Source organism: Ascaphus truei, unplaced genomic scaffold, assembly GCF_040206685.1.
Source record: "Ascaphus truei isolate aAscTru1 unplaced genomic scaffold, aAscTru1.hap1 HAP1_SCAFFOLD_567, whole genome shotgun sequence".
Taxonomy (NCBI): Eukaryota; Metazoa; Chordata; class Amphibia; order Anura; family Ascaphidae; genus Ascaphus; species Ascaphus truei.
The window spans coordinates 35001-56140 of NW_027456899.1; the positions used below are offsets into that span (position 1 = coordinate 35001).

General features: G+C 48.1%; 1 long non-coding RNA gene across 1 annotated transcript in view; it reads right to left on the reverse strand.

The window, feature by feature from the left end:
• The window catches only part of LOC142485362 (uncharacterized), a 43473-nt gene that overhangs the window by 16831 nt on the left and 5502 nt on the right, over positions 1 to 21140 (reverse strand). The gene's annotated exons all lie outside the window — the stretch shown is intronic.

The following is a 21140-nucleotide window of genomic DNA, read 5'->3' on the forward strand; positions in this document are numbered from 1 at the left end:
CCTAACAGGGATTTGGGGCCTGCCTGGGACTTGGGGAAACCTAACCTGGTGCAGGAGCCACTCGCTCCCTGCACCCTTCCTTTCCCTTCCTCCTCCTCAGCCTGACTGACGTGACACTATGCCTGCGAAATGTATCCTTTCTCCTGTGTGGGAATCCTCCAGCCCTATTGGCTCCTATCAGGCACCTGGTGCCTGTCTCCCTATGCCTCCTGGGAGTTGTAGTTCCCAGGAGGCTGCTACAGCATTGGGGCCGCGTGCGCGCCTGCCCTGCGCATGCGCGAACGCCTAATGGCAGCCGCAACCTTTTCCTTGCCCTCGCGCGACTTCTCTGAGACCTTCTCTGCTCCTGCTGGTCCCGGCGCATGCGCGAAGTATCGCGCAATGGCGGCGCCCTGTTCTCCGAGCCGGCGGGACCTCGGCAACGCGATCGCGGCCCTAACAACGGGCCGCTTGCGTACCCGGCAACCGGCCACCTCAGGAACAGCGCACAGCTCCCTGCACTAGCCCCCACCCTCGCGTTCTCCCGGCGGGTCCGTCAGTGGCAGCGGCGGCACCCGCGATCGCTCGGCACACGCGGAGGGGGCTGTCAGAGGGGAAAAATAGACCGGGGCTACATTCTCCCCCTCGTAGAACCCCAACGACCTCGCTTGGGTAGCAACCATGCAACAGAGGATTATATAATGAAAAATGCATTTGTTCACCAATATCTGACATACTTGCATGGATACCCGAGGCCAGCTGAGTCTCAGAGTGGAGTGCCCCTAACTGATTGGGTGAGGGTATCCCACCGTGACTCCTGTGAGTCTTTTGGAACTCGATATCAGTCTTTACCGTCAAACCACCGCCTCCCCCTCGTAAAAAAAATAGTACAGGGTCCTGGGTATTGACCCTTGCCGGATCCTCCGGTTTCGTCTCACGGGAGACAGGGAGGTTCAGTCTCTTGCCTCGGTCCACCACATGGCGAACGAAGCACTCCATCGTGCGCATGGGAGAGGCCACCAGAGCGGACTCAGCACAGTCTTTATCCGCTCCAGCAATCCCTTTAACGGTGACATCTTCTGCGGACAGCACAACCTCTTCGTGCCGGCCCGTGTCTTGAAAAGGCCAAGCTTGAAGATTCCTCGCGCAGGAGTAAGTGTTGCTCCGGGCCGCTGTACCGGATACCTTGATGAGGTCGGATTCATTCCCTGGTCTGCAGAGATCTTTTGGGGGAGACACCTCCACCAGGATGCGATGACGAGGTGAGCCCATCGCCCGGGACCTCGGCAACGCGATCGCGGCCCTAACAACGGGCCGCTCGCGTACCCGGCAACCTCAGGGAACAGCGCACAGCTCCCTGCACTAGCCCCCACCCTCGCGTTCTCCCAGCGGGTCCGTCAGTGGCAGCGGCGGCACCCGCGATCGCTCGGCACACGCGGAGGGGGCTGTCAGAGGGGAAAAATAGACCGGGGCTACATAAGCTTTCAGTAGAGCAATGTTTAGAGACTTATACTCCTGTGCGGTGTAGTACTCTGTGTACTGCTTGTGGTGGCAGTACTGTGCTGCACATTTGACCTCAGTCCTTTGAAAGATATTTTGATGTCAGTTGTAACCACAATGTTCACAATGTTCACGCAGTTTGTGAGATAAAGTAGTAATGAATACGTGTACCATGTTACTCCATGGTACTCCGTGGGAGGAGATCCAATCCTGCAGGTACGCGTAATTTCCGTCCGATTGCCAAAGGATCATGCAGTAAACTTGATTGAGACAGCGTTTCCTACAGCTGTTTCGCCGTGACCACGGCTTCTTCTGGGGACACATAACCACGCTATGAGATGTTGTTTTATAGCGTCTCCGTAGCTATGGTGATATCTGACGCTTTCCTTTTGTTTACAGATGTAAATGAACATTTTAATACTTTGGCATCATCTATGCAAGGTAAGTACTTAGGAATAATAAAAGCATGCTCAAAACATGTACTGTAAACATATGCTTGAGCATAGGAATGATTTCCTTGATGTTTAGGATAATGTTACAGTAACAGAAACGTTCTCTGCATATATATGTCTCTGTCACAAAAATAAAGGTTTATAGTGAGTATCTTTTTAATGTTCATCGTGAATTGAATGTCATTAAAAAAGCAACATGCTATTCTATAAACGGTATATACATGAAACCTTTGTTAACACCTATTGGTGACATAGTATTTAAATTAAAGATCCATTTTGCTTCACTTTGGAGTAATTTTTTATCCCAGTCACCTTTACTTATTGTAGGTAATAGGCGATCTATGCCCTGGAAAGTAAGCACTCCTGTATTGCCTGCATGCTGTTCTCTCACATGTCTTGAGACTGGTGTGTCATATAGATTTTTAATAGAACCTGTATGTTCCAACACCCTCCTTCGCAGCTATCTGCATGTTTTGCCAACGTATTTGAGTTCACATCTACATGTAATCAGATAGATCACTCCTGCCGTTTTGCCATTCATAAATGTTTTTTGAGCAAAATGTTTGGTGTCATCACTGTTTGAAAATGTTTTGCTTGTTGCCATAAACTGGCATGAGACCTTGCAAGAGCCACATTTGTAAGATCCTTTGTTTTGATCTGATATCAAATGACTAGTATTCTGTCCTTTATTCTGGAAGTGGCTGTGAACTATTTTATCTCCAATGTTCGGTGCTCTTTTCCATACCATGGATGGTTTGTTTTTTAGAGTGTTCATTAAATCTTCATCATTTAGAAAGATATTCCAGTGTTTTTGGATGCTGGTCCTCATCTCTCTCCATTTGGTATTTTATGTACGGACAAACCTGATGAGTTTCCCATCACCAGTTCTGTCATTTTCCTTATTTGTTAAAAGAGAGTCCCTGTTTGTGCCTAAGGCTCGTTGGTATGCCCTTTTAGTACATTCTTGCTACATCCACGTTTAAGGAATCTGTCCCTCATAAGGTCCGCTTGTTTCTTAAACTCTGTTTCATCAGAGCAGTTGCGTTTTAAACGTAAATATTGGCCTACAGACCTTTTAAGAGGTTCCGGATGATGGCTATCCGATTGGAGGTAGGTATTAGTAGCCATGTGTATTCTATATGTTGTGGTACAGATGGTGGCGTCTGCATTTTTTGAGACAGTTAGATCCAGAAAATGTATATGTTGCAAATCTACTTCAGATGTAAGTTTTAAATTGTGTTCATTCTTATTTAATGCTTTGATAACGTTTTCCAGGTGTTCGCTGGTAACCCCTCCATATTAGTAGGATGTCATCGATTTATCTTATCCAAGTCTATGAACTCAGTAAACTCCATTAGATAATCTTTGAAAACCCTTGTCTCTTTCCACCAGCTTAAGTATAGATTCTCATACATGGGGGCATAGGTAGTGCCCATAGCTGTCCCTTGGATTTGTTGATAGTATTTTCCATTAAATACAAAATAGTTGTGAGTAAGTACATATTCAAGGAGAGTGGTGATGAATTCACTATGCTGACTGATTTCTACTTCTGGACATAAGAAAATGTTGAACTGCCTTTATACCAACCTCATGTGAAATAATAGTATATAGTGATTCCACATCTAAGCTGACATACAATGTATTTTCATCAAGAGTTACTCACTTCAATTTACATAACACATCTTTAGTGTCACGTACATATGATGGCAATGTGGTGACGTAACTTTTAAGTACTTCTTCCAAATAAACACTTGCTTTTTCTGTGACGTTACCATTTCCTGAAACAATAGGATCCAGTTGGTTAGAGCAGCTTTTTATTGGAGTAAATCACAAAGGCTAATACTTTGGTCCATTGTGCCGCTCATTATAGCAAATTCTTGTGCTTATCTTAGATTCCACAGATCCACTGATAGTTGTTTTATTGTGAAGGTGTGTAGATGGATAACGCAATTTCTGAACAGTTAATTAGATATCTTTCAAATAGAAAAAATGCATTGTCTACTACTTAAAAGTCTGACACTTAGTATAGCAGCATTGATACAAATTGCACTTAGTATAGCAGCATTGATAAAAATTGGTTGAAAAAGTCCTATATGAGTAGACAATTACATTTGATCACGGACTCAGCATAGTGAAAACTTGATTGAAGGTGTAAACATATTTTAACCCTAGATAGTCCCAACAGATTTACCAGCTTCCAACAGGACAGGTTTTAAAGTATAATACTTCCACGCAGCACAGCACTCACAATGGCAACTGCCGGGTCATTCACTTTACACTGTATGTTCATACAATGCTGAAAACTTGATTGAAGGAATACGCATATGTTAACTTTTGCAGAAACAACACTCTCACATACTGTAAGCTTTCAGTAGAGCAATGTTTAGAGAATTATACTCCTGTGCGGTGTAGTACTCTGTGTAGTGCTTGTGGTGGCAGTACTGTTCTGCACATTTTATCTCAGTACTTTGAAAGATATTTTGATGTCAGTTGTAACCACAATCTTCACGCAGTTTGTGAGATAAAGTAGTAATGAATACGTGTACCATGTTACTCCATGTTGCTCCGGCGGAGGAGATCCCATCCTGCAGGTACGTGAACTGTGTCCGTTCGATTGCCAAAGGATCATGCAGTAAACTAGATTGAGACAGTGTTCCCTACAGCTGTTTCGCCGTGACCACAGCTTCTTCTGGGGACACGTAACCACGCTATGAGATGTTGTTTTATAGCGTCTCCGTAGATATGGTGATATCTGACGCTTCTCTTTTGTTTACAGTTTTACATGCAAATGTTCAGAAGTTCGCCTCATCTGAACAAAGTAAGTACTTAGGAATAATAAAAACATGCTCAAAACGTACTGTAAACATATACTTGAGCACTTGAATGATTTCCTTGATGTTTAGGACAGTATAGAAAAAATGGCAGTGCACTGCCAAAAAAGTAGGAGGAGGCTCACAGGTAAAAAAAAGGGTTTTTAATCCATTAAAGGATCAGGCATGACCCCTAGAGCAGCAGCACAGGTAACACACCTACGCGTTTCGGGCCGTGTGCCCTTTATCAAGGTGTAAATACTAGCAAAACAACCAGCATTTAAATACAAAAACCCGATCGCGCCGGCGAGTGACGTCACGCCCAGTTGGCCAATCAGCTTCTTGCTTCTTCGTACAAAAGCCCTGATAGGGCAATTAATGTGTGTCAAACTGAAGAAACTTTATTAAGACCACACAACCTTTCCCCAACTCATAAGAGAGGTGTATGGTCTCAGGCACAGAAGATCTGATTGGCCAATCTCAATTTTTAACTGGGAAACTTTATTGACCCTTACACTTAACAATCCCCTGTATTGTTAATCATGACGTCAGTCACTCGGCCCCAATACCCAAAGGTCACCAAAATTCTCCCCAAAGGGAGATAGAATATTAAAAACCAAAGAATATAACCCTTTTGCATAACAAATATGATCACAATTCTATTAATACTACAAAAATACAATTAAAAAAAGGAAAAGAAATTGATGTCATACATCCCTAATTGTGATTGTTTCCAGATAGAGGAACACATATCCACATATACACTTGTAAACACAAAATATAGAAAGACATAAAGTCCCCAAATTAACAATCAAGTACCCCTAACCCCTTAAGCCCTGAATTGTACAGACACATATACTGTATATATAAAAAAAATGCTTTCAATTATTTATTATCATAATCTTATAAAAAAATATATGAATGTACATCCAAGACCCAAATACAGGAAAAAAGGAAAAGAACAAAAAAGATAGGGGCGGAAAAGGGGGGGGGGGGGGAAGGGGGAGAAGAAAAAGGAAGAAAAGAACAAGGGGGAAAGGAAAGGGAAAATAAAGAAAAAGAGGGGGAGGAGGGGGGGGGGGAAGGGGAGGAATCTACATAAACACAAAAATACACATCTAAACAATATATAAGAATACATTAAATGGGAACTCCCAATAGATTCAAATATCACCAGCTATATAAAGTTAGATGTTTTAGTCACAGCTTGATCTAGACAATGCACCATGCATGCTGGTACACAAGGAAGAATGCAATAGTCTATATAGACATTTACTAAACAATGATTACAACAAACATAGACTAGAGTGTAGGGTCCTGTCTACAAGAAAAGTTTAATGAACCCCTGATTACCCGCCATCATTTTGTCTATACCCCTGTACGATCGCACATTAGGATTACGTAAATTGTAGTAGATTAAGAGAGCTATAGGCTCGCTACCAGGACAACAAGACTAGTTCGTGAACGAGGGGAACATTATAGCAATATAACTATATAACATATGGCATAATGTCACAGAGACAACAGAGGCAGATGGAGGACCATCGGATCAAAGAAAGTGCCCCAGGTCCCAATCAGTATTCCTCAATGTGAAGATCCAATAGGCGTCCCTCTGATCAAGCCACTTTATTTGATCACCTCCCCTCGCATGGAGAGAGATGTATTCAATTCCACAAACTTTGAGGAAACTACTATCTCCCCTGGGGCAGTGGGTGCAGTATAGTGGGACCGGATGGATGATATCTTTGTTTTTAATGAGCCTGACATGTTCCGTGACACGTATTTTCAGGCTCCTCCTAGTACGTCCCACGTACTGTTTCCCACAGCCGCAGGTGAGAAGGTATATGACGTATGTGGTTTTGCAATTTATGAAAGCCTGTATATTAAATCTTTCCTTAGTAGTAGGGCTCTCAAAGGTTTTAGAAGGTAACATCAGATTGCAAATCTTACATGAACCACATCTATAAGACCCCTTTGTGGATTGTCCAGATCTGGTTATATCTGATGTGAATAGACTCGGAGACAAAGACTTTGAAATTGTATTAGCCTTTCTAAACACCATTTTGGGTTTTTATGGCAAATCCTGCCCCAGGACAGGATCCAGGCGCAGGATATCCCAGTGTTTTTCTAGGATAAATCTAATATCCTGTGCCTGTTGGCTGAACTGGGTTATAAAGAGTGGACTTTCACACTTAGAAATTCTCTTAGGTTTCCTGCTTAACAGTTGGTTCCTATCCATTTCTTCCACCTCCCCACGCGTGCTCTTATAAGATCGAGGGGCCTATAGCCCCTGGCGAGAAATCTATTATGCAGATCGTCTGATTGTCTACGGACATCTTCATCCTGGGAGCAGTTCCGCTTTACCCTCATGAACTGCCCTTTGGGTATACCCTTAATGAGGGTCCTGGGGTGGGAGCTATCCGCTCTGAGATAAGTGTTTATTGAATTCTCTTAACGGAAAATAACCATATGTATATTTAAAGAGAGATCAACGTAAAATAACAGATCCAAATATTCTAAGTGGTGATAATCAAAGTGAATGTAAGACCATAATTATTAGTGTTGAGTGATTCCGTAAATAACAACAGTGTAGTGACATCACCCTCCCAAATAAAAATAAGGTCGCCAATAAAACGACGATAAAAGATAATGTGATCCCTAAATGGGTTCCTATATCCAAACATGGGGAACGACTCCCACCATCCTATGAACAAATTGGCATATGATGGGGCAAAGCTGGTACCCATAGCCGTTCCACGTGTTTGGAGATAGTGAACACCATCAAACAAAAAATAATTGTGTGTCAACAAAAAGTCAATAGAGTCTAAGATGAAGGTGGTTTGTGAAGGTGATAAATCAGAGAGTTCCAAAAAATTTTGTGACGCTGCCATCCCCAGTTGGGGTTCAATGATTGTATAAAGTGATGTGATATCTTAGACAACCAGACAAAGTTAGATTTCCAAGAAATGTCTTTAATATGATTAATTAGGTCCGCACTATCCATAATATTGGAAGGAAGGGATCTCGCCAGGGGCTGCAGGTAGTGGCCCACGTACCGTGACAGACCCATCCCCCAAAGATCCAATACTAGAGACAATTGGCCTCCCAGGAGTAGAGAACAACGTCTTGTGGATCTTTGGGAGATGGTGGAACATGGCCGTCGTGGTTGGAAATGGATTATAAGGAAAATCCATCTCATTAGCATCTAGAACACTCAAAATTTTCCCTTCATCAAAGAGTTCTCTCAAATTGGGCATGAATGAGAGGGTGGGGTCTGATGGAAGTACAGCATAGGAGATATTCAGCTGAGAGTCATAAATCATTGCACTGTATTTCAGAGCTACAAGGTTAAACACGAAAAATGATTATATTTCATATAATTTTTTGTTTGACATTGCCCGTCGTGGGAGCCCATGAGCGCTACACACAACAGGGTAAGCAGCTTTTTATCCCCTTTAGTAACTCAAAAACACTTGTTTGGGGGATCACAGGGGGTGGGGAATGTACTGTAGGGGAGCGGGGGGGGGGGGGGGGAGAATAAGGGGTTTAAAATCCACCTTCTTGATGCTAATAATTAATTATGCATCAATGTTCTCATTCATTTAACCTATAGGAGTCTACCCTCCGGAGACACACAAGGCTGGCGAGGACAAAGGTAAAAGTAACACTACTTTTTAGTAGCAGTAACCCATTTTTTTTTATTGACACATCTAGGAGCACTGCTCTCCGTTAGTCCATTTCTTGATTGTATAACTTTATTTGTATAGTGCCATGCATATATACATGCATGGTGTGTCCCCCCCCCCCACTGAAATGTGCCAGTGGCAGCAGTAATGCTGCTATACAGTATCTGTATAACACAAGCCAAGGGAGCTACCCAAATGCGTCAGTAATGAGGTGTGTTTTAAGATTGTCCTTAAAGGTTGGGAGAGAGGCTACTTGTCAGATATTGAGGAGAAGGGCATTCCAGAGACATGGGGCAGTAAATGAGGGATGATTTAGGTGGGAGAGGGCTTTAGGCACAAAATGGGTATACAGAAGACATTCTTGAGCTGAACGCAACAGATGTATAACGGGTGCTCACCACAAACTGGATGGAACCGCGAGGCTGAGGTGGGGGGATGTGTTTATAAACCGACCTCCAATCGTGAGACTGTGTCCGGAGTGCAGAGTGATAGTCGTGTAGCCGGGTCAGGGTAGGAGAATTTAGAATAGTCGTAATACTAGCCGTGGTCTAGGGTTGTAGAAGTAGAATGGTCGTTGTGCGTAGCCGGAGGTCCAGGAGTAGAGATGGTGGGAGTCCAGATGCAAGCCAAGGTCAAGGATAAGACAAGGCGGGGGGGGGGGGGTCCAGGTATAAGCCGAGGTCAAGGTACTGAGGAAACAAGGCAGGAAGAAGAATGCACAAAACAACAAGTCAAAACAGCAGGATGCTTGAGGTAAGCACTTCGTCACAAACGAATATTGTGCTCAGCCAATTTGGAACAGGGATTGCTGAGCATATAAAGGCCAGTTAGCCAATCAGTAGAGTCACACAAGGCTGCAAGCAATAAGTGGAACCGCCCACTCAGTCGTCATCCACCCAATCTATAGTCAGGAGGCGTTGTGTGCCGCAAGTGTGCAATGATGAGGTGATTTCGTAGTTAGTGTTGCTTGTTGGTATTAACCCTTTGCATGTCCATTTTAGCGCGGCGCCTGCGAGTAGTCTCCTCAGCGTGGGGCGCGCCAACTGTGTCATCACGGGAAGCGTCGCGGGGCTTAGCCTAAGCCCGGTCCTGGTAGGGGTAGCCCGGCATTTGCGGGCACTCCTATTACTGTAAGGAGGGTCACCCGTGTCGTCACGGGGGCCCGTCATGGGGGGAGGGGGGCCTAAGCCCGATCCTCACAAGACGGGCAGGTGTACAGCAAGAAATTAAGCCTGAAATGTAAGGAGGGGCAGTGTATATCGGCTATTAACAAAAGAACAAGATGACTGCTCTGATTGCGCTTAATGCACTATTACTAATGTTGAAAGTGATATTATGTCTTTAACGAGCAATCCAAGCTTTTTTAATGTATTTTTTTTACATTGGTTGAAGCAGGCGGTCTCCGGAGCCGATTCATTTCAGCTCCGGGGACCCTCTTCTTCTGAAGATACTTACCTCCGAAGGGAGAGCCGGTACAAGTTTAAAGCTCTCGCGCCACAAGAGCCAACAGGAACCTGCGCTGAATGATGTCATGGCTTCCTATTGGCCCACAGGGAGTAACTTTGTGGTGACGTAACTTTTAAGTACTTCATCCAAATAAACACTTGCTTTTTCTGTGAGGTTACCATTTCCTGAACCAATAAGACGGGCCAATGCTCTTGATGGATTTTTGTGTACTTTGGTTATTGAGTAGAAGGTCACTATAGTAGGATTATTCACCATCATAAACTTGTATTCATGTTCATCTATGGTTTTCATAGCTAAGCAATCCTTTAGAATTCTGCTAAGAGATTTTTTAGTATATTTCTGTAGGGTCACTGTTGAGAACTCTGTAGCATTTCGTATCACTTAATAGCTTGGTGTTTTCCTTCAGATAATCAGCTGTGTTCACTACTAGCAAGTTCCCTGACAAGCTGGTCACTTAAAAGACATTACCCCATAGCTCGGGTTTCAAGGCTTGTATACTACACTGGAATTGTGTGTGCATTTTTTGGGAGTTTTGCACATCTACTCCTCCTTTCTGTGTCCATGCAGGATTGCACTATTATTGTGTTTCCTTTTCATGTAACCACCAATGAATTGTGCTCCCAGAGTTTTCCATTACCATTGTCTATAAGAACCAAGGAGAGAGGTTCATCGAAGGTTGAGACGCTGTCATCGGGTTGTGATTATATTTCTTTTTATTTCATTCACTGTACCCCTTGTTTGTAAAGGTGTTGCACTTCCTACCACCATAGCACAGGGTGTTTTTCTATTTTATATCTTGTAGTGCCTTCCAGTTCCTTTTGAGAAATTAGTATTTGATTTTCTGTGTGACTTTGATTGTTCCTCCAAATCTCTTGACACTAGGCCCACAAAGGTCTCAATATGAGGACTTATACTCAGATTTGGTGTAAAGCTACTCCTTGGCTTGTTTCGTGAATGGTCCTTATCAATGTTGCCGATAGCCTTCCTCCATCATAGCACATAGTACAGCTAAGATTACAAGTATCCTAAAGACTTGCCTACGAAATTCTGGGGCAATATCCAGGTAATGCTGCCAACATTTCTGTGACATTTCTGCAGACAGACTAATGGCCCGGCCCATTGGATTAACATAGCATGGGTCCCTGGCTGTACCCAATATCTGGGGGGGGGGGGGGGGGGGAGTGTGCATTGCTCACAGGTAATAACCAAGATTTTTCTTTTTACAGTTTCGACCAAGATGAAAATTGCTTTGATATGCAGTGGGGTAGCATTCTCATCAGCGGTTTTAGCTTTTTAAAATTATGACGGGTAAGTTATGTAATATTTTATAAGCGTATAGTTTCACTCGTACACTTATTAATGTGTTATGTCACCCCCCCAAGCTCATCCCCTCCCCCAAGCTCACCCCCCCCAAGCTTACACCAAGCTCATCCCCTCCCCCAAGCTCACACCCCCCCGCCGCGCGTGACAGGCCGCGGGACAGGAGATGGGAGGGGGGATGCCCCTCCGGTCCCGGTTTCCCCCTGTCACCGAGTGACAGGCCGCGGGACAGGAGATGGGAGGAGGGATGCCCCTCCGGTCCCGGCTCCCCCCTGTCACCTCGTGACAGGCGATGGGAGGGGGGATGCCCCTCCGGTCCCGGCTTCCCCCTGTCGCCGCGGGACAGGAGATGGGAGGGGGGATGTCCCACCGTCGTCCCCGCTGCCTGCGCAGGAGGGGGGGGGAGCGGGTGTTGGTGCTGGTGTGTGTAATTGTGTGACACTGTGTGACACTGTGTGTGAGTGTCTGTGAGTGTGTGTAAGTCTCTGTGACTGTGTGTGTGTGTAACTGTGTGTGAGAGTGTGTGTAAGTGTGAGAGTGTGTGTGAGTGTGTGTAAGTCTGTGTAAGTGTCTGTGACTGTGTGAAACTGTTTGAAACATTAACACTTTACAATACAACATTTACACATACTGTACTGTACTTATTCACGGTTCACATCCCGGGCAACGCCGGGTCTCTCAGCTAGTAATCTATATATACATATATAAAACTCAAACGATATCATACCATATCTTAGGATTTGCCCCTTTCTTAATAAGAGCTATAATGGGTGCCACAGTAGAAGAGGCATGGAATAGTGATAGTAGAAGGGGCATGGTGTAGTGATAGTAGAGGGGGCATGGTGTAGTGATATTAGAGGAGGCATGGTGTAGTAATAGTAGAGGAGGCATGGTGTAGTGATAGTAGAGGAGGCATGGTGTAGTGATAGTAGAGGAGGCATGGTGTAGTGATCATAGAGGAGGCATGGGTACATTTAGCAGGGGGAGAATAACATATTCTGCAGATTCTGTAGGATTTAATCATTTTATTCATCCTATGTGACCTAATGACAGTGACTTGTTTAATGGATTAAAGGGTCAGTCCTACTAATGAGCAAAGTGACCTAATGACAGTGATGTGTTTAATGCGTTAAAGGGTCAGTCCCAGGTAGGAACAAAGTGACCTAATGACACTGACGTGTTTAAAGGGTTAAATGGTCAGTCTTACGTAGGAATACCTCACCTGTGCTGCCGGGCCCCCTTTGCACTGAAGGGTTAAATCTCTTATCCCATTTACCCAATATCTGGGGGGGGGAGGGGGGTGCATTGCTCACAAGTAATAACCAAGATTTTTCTTTTTTATACAGTTTCGACCAAGGGTAGAATAGTCCTAATTTTCACTATTCTTGGAGCAATGGCAATAACATCGGCCATTGCAGGCTTTGTATATTACGACCGGTAAGTTATGTAATATTCTATAAGCGTATAGTTTCACTTGTACACATATTAATGAGTTATGTAATTTATATATAAAACTCAAACGATGTTTGTCTGTGGGTTTGTGCGCGCTCTCATTTGCTGTTAAGCTCTCCCATTGGCTGACTGCGGGGTGGACCTTGGCTGTCATTGGCTCTCATTGCCTGACTACGGTGCGGGCCCTGGCTCTCATTGCCTCTCGCGGTCTCTGTGTGCAAGGTAGGGTGACGTCATTATAAAACAATTGGTGACGGGGAGTGTAACATATGCTGTAGAATCTGTGGAATTTAATCATTTTATTCATCCTATGTGACCTAATGACAGTGACTTGTTCTAATGGATTAAAGGGTCAGTCCTACTAATGAGCAAAGTGACCTAATGACAGTGATGTGTTTAATGCGTTAAATGGGCAGTCTTATGTAGGAATACCTCACCTGTGCTGCCGGGCCCCCTTGGCACTGAAGGGTTAAATCTCTTATCCCATTTACCCAATATCTGCGGGGGAGGGGGGTGCATTGCTCACAGGTAATAACCAAGATTTTTCTTTTTTATACAGTTTCGACCAAGAACAAAATAGCCCTGATATGCAGTGTGGTAGGAGCTCTGGCAATAACATCGGCCGTTTTAGCTTATATAAATTACTAGCTGTCCCACCCCTCCCCACTGTCCCCCCCCACGTCCACTGTCCCCCCCTCCTGTCCACTGTCCCCCCCTCCTGTCCACTGTCCCCCCCCTCCTGTCCACTGTGTCCCCCTCCTGTCCACTGTGTCCCCCTCCTGTCCACTGTGTCCCCCTCCTGTCCACTGTGTCCCCCTCCTGTCCACTGTGTCCCCCTCCTGTCCACTGTGTCCCCCCCCTCCTGTCCACTGTGTCCCCCCCTCCTGTCCACTGTGTCCCCCCTCCTGTCCACTGTGTCCCCCCTCCTGTCCACTGTGTCCCCCCCTCCTGTCCACTGTGTCCCCCCCCCTCCTGTCCACTGTCGTCCCCTCCTGTCCACTGTCGTCCCCTCCTGTCCACTGTCGTCCCCTCCTGTCCACTGTCGTCCCCTCCTCCTGTCCACTGTGTCCCCCCTCCTGTCCACTGTGTCCCCCCTCCTGTCCACTGTGTCCGCCCCCTCCTGTCCAGTGTCCCCCCCTCCTGTCCACTGTCGTCCCCCCCCTCCTGTCCACTGTCGTCCCCCCCCTCCTGTCCACTGTCGTCCCCTCCTGTCCACTGTCGTCCCCTCCTGTCCACTGTCGTCCCGTCCCCTCCTGTCCACTGTCGTCCGTCCCCTCCTGTCCACTGTCGTCCGTCCCCTCCTGTCCACTGTCTTCCGTCCCTTCCTGTCCACTGTCGTCCGTCCCCTCCTATCCACTGTCCCGTCCCCTCCAGTCCACTGTCGTCCGTCCCCTCCTGTCCACTGTCGTCCGTCCCCTCCTGTCCACTGTCGTCCGTCCCCTCCTGTCCACTGTCTTCCGTCCCTTCCTGTCCACTGTCTTCCGTCCCTTCCTGTCCACTGTCGTCCGTCCCCTCCTATCCACTGTCCCGTCCCCTCCAGTCCACTGTCGTCCGTCCCCTCCTGTCCACTGTCGTCCGTCCCCTCCTGTCCACTGTCGTCCGTCCCCTCCTCTCCACTGTCGTCCGTCCCCTCCTGTCCACTGTCGTCCGCCCCCTCCTGTCCACTGTCCCCCCCCCCCCTCCTGTCCACTGTCGTCCCCCCCCCTCCTGTCCACTGTCCCCCCCTCCTGTCCACTGTCCCCCCCTCCTGTCCACTGTCCCCCCCTCCTGTCCACTGTGTCCCCCCCTCCTGTCCACTGTGTCCCCCCCTCCTGTCCACTGTGTCCCCCCCTCCTGTCCACTGTGTCCCCCCCCCTCCTGTCCACTGTCGTCCCCTCCTGTCCACTGTCGTCCCCTCCTGTCCACTGTCCCCCCGTCCCCTCCTGTCCACTGTCGTCCGTCCCCTCCTGTCCACTGTCGTCCGTCCCTTCCTATCCACTGTCTTCCGTCCCTTCCTGTCCACTGTCGTCCGTCCCCTCCTATCCACTGTCCCGTCCACTGTCGTCCGTCCCCTCCTGTCCACTGTCGTCCGTCCCCTCCTGTCCACTGTCGTCCGTCCCCTCCTGTCCACTGTCGTCCGTCCCCTCCTGTCCACTGTCGTCCATCCCCTCCTGTCCACTGTCGTCCGTCCCCTCCTGTCCACTGTCTTCCGTCCCTTCCTGTCCACTGTCGTCCGTCCCCTCCTATCCACTGTCCCGTCCCCTCCTGTCCACTGTCCTGTCCACTGTCCCCCCCCCCCCGTCCACTATCCCCCCCCTCCTGTCCACTGTCCCCCCCCCTCCTGTCCACTGTCCCCCCCCCCCCCTCCCCTCCTTTTCCCCCCCTCCCCCCTTTTCCTAGCGCTAAATGTAACTCACGGGCAACGCCGGGTCTCTCAGCTAGTATATCAATAAAAGTAACTCCATGTGTGTCACAAACCAGAGACAATGGTCTGTTTGTTTTCCTGGTCGAGGGTCTCATCGCTCATGGACCCTCAGGGAAACGTCTTCAACGGAGCTCAGGGGAAGGTGGGTCGTTCGATAGAGAGGGGGGAGAGGTCAGGGGGCGGTGGGGGGTACGGGGGTAAGATAGGGGAGTAGGGAGAAGGCTATGGTGTGGGCCAGGATGGGGGTCAAGGGTAAGAGGGGGGGAGGGGGAGGGAATAATCATTGACTTTTAACTTTATGCTGAAGGGGTAATCAACAATTATCGTAACCAAATGAACCATATATCCTTTACTAACTCAACAACATCTATGCTAAGAAAACATTTTCTCAACTCCCTGTTACAGACCCTTCAGGAACATCTGCTTTCGTGATGACGTCACTAAAATCCGACGGACCGCTTTGCATCAGATCCCCGCTTCATCAGGGTATACTATATATACCCTGTGATCAAATTCTCAGTAGCCAATTACTAAAGGATCTAAGGTAAGTTGCTATATGGAAGAACATAACGGAACAGAACGCTGGGAGAGTTCTCAGCTTTCCCCCTCCGGTGGACACAGTACCACCAAAAACTAAAAAATTACAAAAAAATAATTTTTTTTTAAAAATTAAAAATAAATAAAATAAATTAAAAAAAAATACAAAAAAAAAATTAACATTTTTAGCGGCCATTTTTCCCCGCGACCACGTTTATAATGCGGTGGACATGGGTGGCCCCCGAGGACCACGCTATAATGGGGTTAAGCTGTAGTAACCGGTGCATGTCCTAAACAGTATCTATAAATAGAACTTAAGTATATCCGTACAAGGTATGCTTATACGACTTAGGGCTGTCCCTAGAATACAGTAACTAGGATAGCAGGCACACACTGTAACTAGAATACAGATTAATAACTAAATCAAAGATCAAATCAAGGTTATACAACCAGATATCCGTGCTAATGTCGTCTCAGTTCCCCGTGCTGCAGCTCCACTGCCGACGCCATGATGACGTCACTAAAATCTGACGGACCGTATCGCGTGAGATCCACGCTTCATCAGGGTTGGAGGAGTCAATTTTCACTCCTACAGGTATACTATATATACCCTGTGATCAAATTCTCAGTAGCCAATCACTAGAGAATCTAGCGATTACAGTCTGCATGCACCTGAGGTGCATGAAAACTAGGTTAACTCCCCCATCCCATCAGTGCTGGTTGTGGGTGGGTGTCAATCTGGAAGTTTGACACGTGTATGTACGTGTAATAATATTCAGCATTTTATGAGCCTTGCAATTGTACTGAGTTATGAATGGGGCAAGGAAGAGAAGGAGATTAAAATAGAGGAGGAGATTAAAATAGAGGTGGAGGAAGAAAAAGAGGAGCAGGACAAATAAACCTAACAACGAGAGAAAAAAAAAACACCTAACGACAAGAGGGGAAAAACCGCTGCCTAATGACGAGAGGGGAAAAAAAAAAAAAAACGCTGCCTGACTGTTAATAAATTGTGTATTGGCCAAAACGTCAAGTCTCTTATGCGTCTTATCAGCCTTTGGAAGTACTTGTTGTATAGTGCATGTATTTTTATGTGTACACGCACACGTGTGTATCTATATCTATCTATATATATCTAGATATATATATCCTCTCTTTTCTTCCTCATCAGGCACTCCCTGAGGCTATAGATATAATTAAAAATATGTTTTATTCTGTAGTTCAACGTTTCGGTTCCATTTCAGGACCTTCTGCAAGATTCATACGGTTCAGAGAAAGCCTTTTAAATAAAACCTCATGTGATGCTGCAAAAACGGCACGAAAATGTGAAATACTTGAAAAAGAATGGGCCACGCCTGAGTAACTGCAAAATTGTCTCCCATCATGTCAATGACGAAACATTACAAATAAACCGCTGTTGTGTTGAACTGAGTGATAATGTGCATGGAAGTGAACATAATATAAAATACTGTGTAGTACAGGGGTAGAAAGATGGGTTTGCACGCACTCAGACACACAAGTGATGATGGGGTACTTAACTACCGGTGCGCTGGTTCTGGGGAGTTTCTGACGTCCCAAAATAGTCCAATGGAGAAGAAGCAGGCACACGGTCTTAATCAGCAGTGAAAGGGTTTAATGTGCCAAGAAATCCAACGTTTCGGCAGTAATACTGCCCACACCTTGAGAAAGGCAGTATTACTGCCGAAACGTTGGATTTCCTAGTACAGGGGTGGGCAACCTATTTTTGAATGTAGCCACAGGTGTGAAAATAGCCACACCATGTAAATATTGAGGTACTATCCGAGAGACCCGGCGTTGCCCGGGATGTAATTTTGGGGGGGCGGACGACAGGGTTGGGCTTCCCCCCCCTTGACAGCTAGGTGGGTGACTGAGTTGACTGAGTGTGTGGGTGACTGTGTGGGTGGGTGGGTGACACTTGACTGAGTGGGTGGGTGGGTTGGTGACTGAGTGGGTGGGTGACTTTGGGTCGGTTTGACTTTGGGTCGGTTTGACTGGGTCGGTGGGTGGGTGACTTTGGGTCGGTGGGTGGATGGGTGACTGGGTCGGTGGGTGGGTCGGTGACTGGGTGACTTTTTCAGGGTCGGTGACTGGGTGGGTCAGTGACTGTGTTCGGTGACAGGGTGGGTGGTTTTGGGTGAGACTGGGTGGGTGGTTTTGGGTGAGACTGGGTGGGTGAGTGGGAGACTGAATGGGTGGGTGAGTGGGAGACTGAATGGGTGGGTGAGTGGGAGACTGAATGGGTGGGTGAGTGGCAGACTGAATGGGTGGGTGAGTGGCAGACTGAATGGGTGGGTGAGTGGCAGACTGAATGGGTGGGTGAGTGGGAGACTGAATGGGTGGGTGAGTGGGAGACTGAATGGGTGGGTGAGTGGGAAACTGAATGGGTGGGTGAGTGGGAGACTGGGTGGGTGAGTGGGAGACTGACTGGGTGGGTGAGTGGGAGACTGACTGGGTGGGTGAGTGGGAGACTGACTGGGTGGGTGAGTGGGAGACTGACTGGGTGGGTGAGTGGGAGACTGACTGGGTGGGTGAGTGGGAGACTGACTGGGTGGGTGAGTGGGAGACTGACTGGGTGGGTGAGTGGGAGACTGACTGGGTGGGTGAGTGGGAGACTGACTGGGTGGGTGAGTGGGAGACTGACTGGGTGGGTGAGTGGGAGACTGACTGGGTGGGTGAGTGGGAGACTGAATGGGTGGGTGAGTGGGAGACTGAATGGGTGGGTGAGTGGGAGACTGAATGGGTGACTGACTGGGTGGGTGAGTTGGTGACTGACTGGGTGGGTGAGTGGGTGACTGACTGGGTGGGTGAGTGGGTGACTGACTGAATGGGTGGGTGAGTGGGTGACTGACTGAATGGGTGAGTGGGTGACTGACTGAATGGGTGGGTGACTGACTGGGTGAGTGGGTGACTGACTGAATGGGTGGGTGGGTGGGTGAGTGGGTGATTGACAGGGTGGGTGAGTGGGTGACTGACTGAATGGGTGGGTGAGTGGGTGACTGACTGACTGAATGACTGAATGGGTGGGTGACTGACTGAATGGGTGGGTGACGGACTGAATGACTGACTGAATGGGTGGGTGACTGACTGAATGGGTGGGTGACTGAATGGGTGGGTGACTGAATGGGTGGGTGACTGAATGGGTGGGTGACTGAGTGGGTGGGTGACTGAGTGAGTGGGTGGGTGACTGAGTGAGTGGGTGGGTGACTGAGTGGGTGGGTGACTGAGTGAGTGGGTGGGTGACTGAGTGAGTGGGTGGGTGACTGAGTGAGTGGGTGGGTGACTGAGTGAGTGGGTGGGTGACTGGGTGAAAGTGACTGGGTGGGTGTGGGTGACTGGGTGGGTGTGGGTGACTGGGTGGGTGGGTGTGTGACTGAATGGGTGGGTGGTGGGTGACTGAATGGGTGGGTGACTGAGTGGGTGGGTGAGTGGGTGACTGAGTGGGTGGGTGACTGAGTGAGTGGGTGGGTGACTGAGTGAATGGGTGGGTGACTGGGTGAAAGTGGGTGACTGGGTGAAAGTGGGTGACTGGGTGAAAGTGGGTGACTGGGTGAAAGTGGGTGACTGGGTGGGTGGGTGGGTGGGTGTGTGGGTGGGTGGGTGTGGGTGACTGAGTGAGTGGGTGGGTGACTAAGTGAGTGGGTGGGTGACTAAATGAGTGGGTGGGTGGGTGACTGAGTGAGTGGGTGGGTGACTGAGTGAGTGGGTGACTGACTGAGTGAGTGGGTGACTGAGTGAGTGGGTGGGTGACTGAGTGGGTGTGTGGGTGACTGACTGGGTGGGTGTGTGGGTGACTGACTGGGTGGGTGTGTGGGTGACTGGGTGGGTGTGTGGGTGACTGGGTGACAGTGCGTGGGTGGGAGACAGTGGGTGACTTACCTTGACCCCGTGGCATCTGGCTGGGGCAGGAGGTGAGTTCGGGAAGCTGGCGGGGGGGGCAAGAGTGGCAGGAGGCCCGTGCCGCGCTTACCCTCCATCTGTGAGCCGTTGCATGTGAGGAGGAGGCCCGCGCCGCGCTTCCCCTCCGTCCGGGAGCCGGCGCACGTGAGGGGGAGTGCAGGAGGCCCGGGCCGCGCTTCTCGTTGTGAGCGAGGGGGGAGGAGCCTGGAGTTTGCTGCTGAGCAGGAGGGCCGCGCTTCCCCTCTCCGGGAGCGGCGCACGGTGAGGGTGATGGTGCGGCTGGGGATGTTGCGGAGCGTGGGGATTTTGGTAAGGTGGGGAGGGGGGAGAGAGTGAGGGGCACCGGGAGAGGAGGGGCACCGGGAGAGGAGGGGCACCGGGAGAGGAGGGGGGGGGGGGTGTGTGGAAGGTGAGCTGCGGTCCAACTGACAGGGGAGCGTGAGGCCAAGCAACAGTGTGTGTGTGTGTGTGTGTGTGTGTCGTCACTGCCTCAGGCCAATGAGAGGTGCGGGGGCGGGCGGCCCAAGGGACCAATGAGATTTCCCCTTGGGACACAGGAAGATGCAGACAGGCATACAGTGCTTTCACTAATATATAATAAGATTATGTTGCGCATTCGTCATCTCTTCACCACCCTCATCATATCATCTCACCCCCTCTCATCATCATCAGCTAATTTTCCCCCATCATCTCATTTCCCCCCCTCATCATCATTTGATTTCACCCCCCCATCATCATCATCATCTCATTTCCCCCATCATCATCTCATTTCCCCCCATCATCTCCTCACCACCCTCATCTTCATCTCATTTCCCCCCTCATCATCATCTCATTTCTCCCCTCATAATCATCTAATCTCACCCCCCTCATCATCTCATTTCACCCCTCATAATCATCTAATCTCACCCCCCTCATCATTTCATTTTACCCCCCTCTTCATCTCATTTCCCCCCTCATCATTTCATTTTACCCCCCTCATAATCATCTCATTTCCCCCCCTCATCATCTCATTTCCCCCCCATCATCATCTCACCACCCTCATCTTCATCTCATTTCCCCCATCATCATCATCATCATCATCTAATTTCATTCCCCCATATCATCTAATTTCACCTCCATATCATCTCATTTCACCATCCCTCATAATCATCTAATCTCACCCCCCTCATCATCTCATTTCCCCCCTCATAATCATCTAATCTCACCCCCTCATCATTTCATTTTACCCCCCTCTTCATCTCATTTCCCCCCTCATCATCTCATTTCACCCCCATATCATCTCATTTCACCATCCCTCATAATCATCTAATCTCACCCCCCTCATCATCTCATTTCACCCCTCATAATCATCTAATCTCACCCCCTCATCATTTCATTTTACCCCCCTCTTCATCTCATTTCCCCCCTCATCATCTCATTTCCCCCCTCATAATCATCTAATCTCACCCCCTCATCATTTCATTTTACCCCCCTCATAATCATCTCATTTCCCCCCCTCATCATCTCATTTCCCCCCCATCATCATCTCACCACCCTCATCTTCATCTCATTTCCCCCATCATCATCATATCATCTCATTTCACCCGCCCTCATCATCATCATCATCTCATTTCATTCC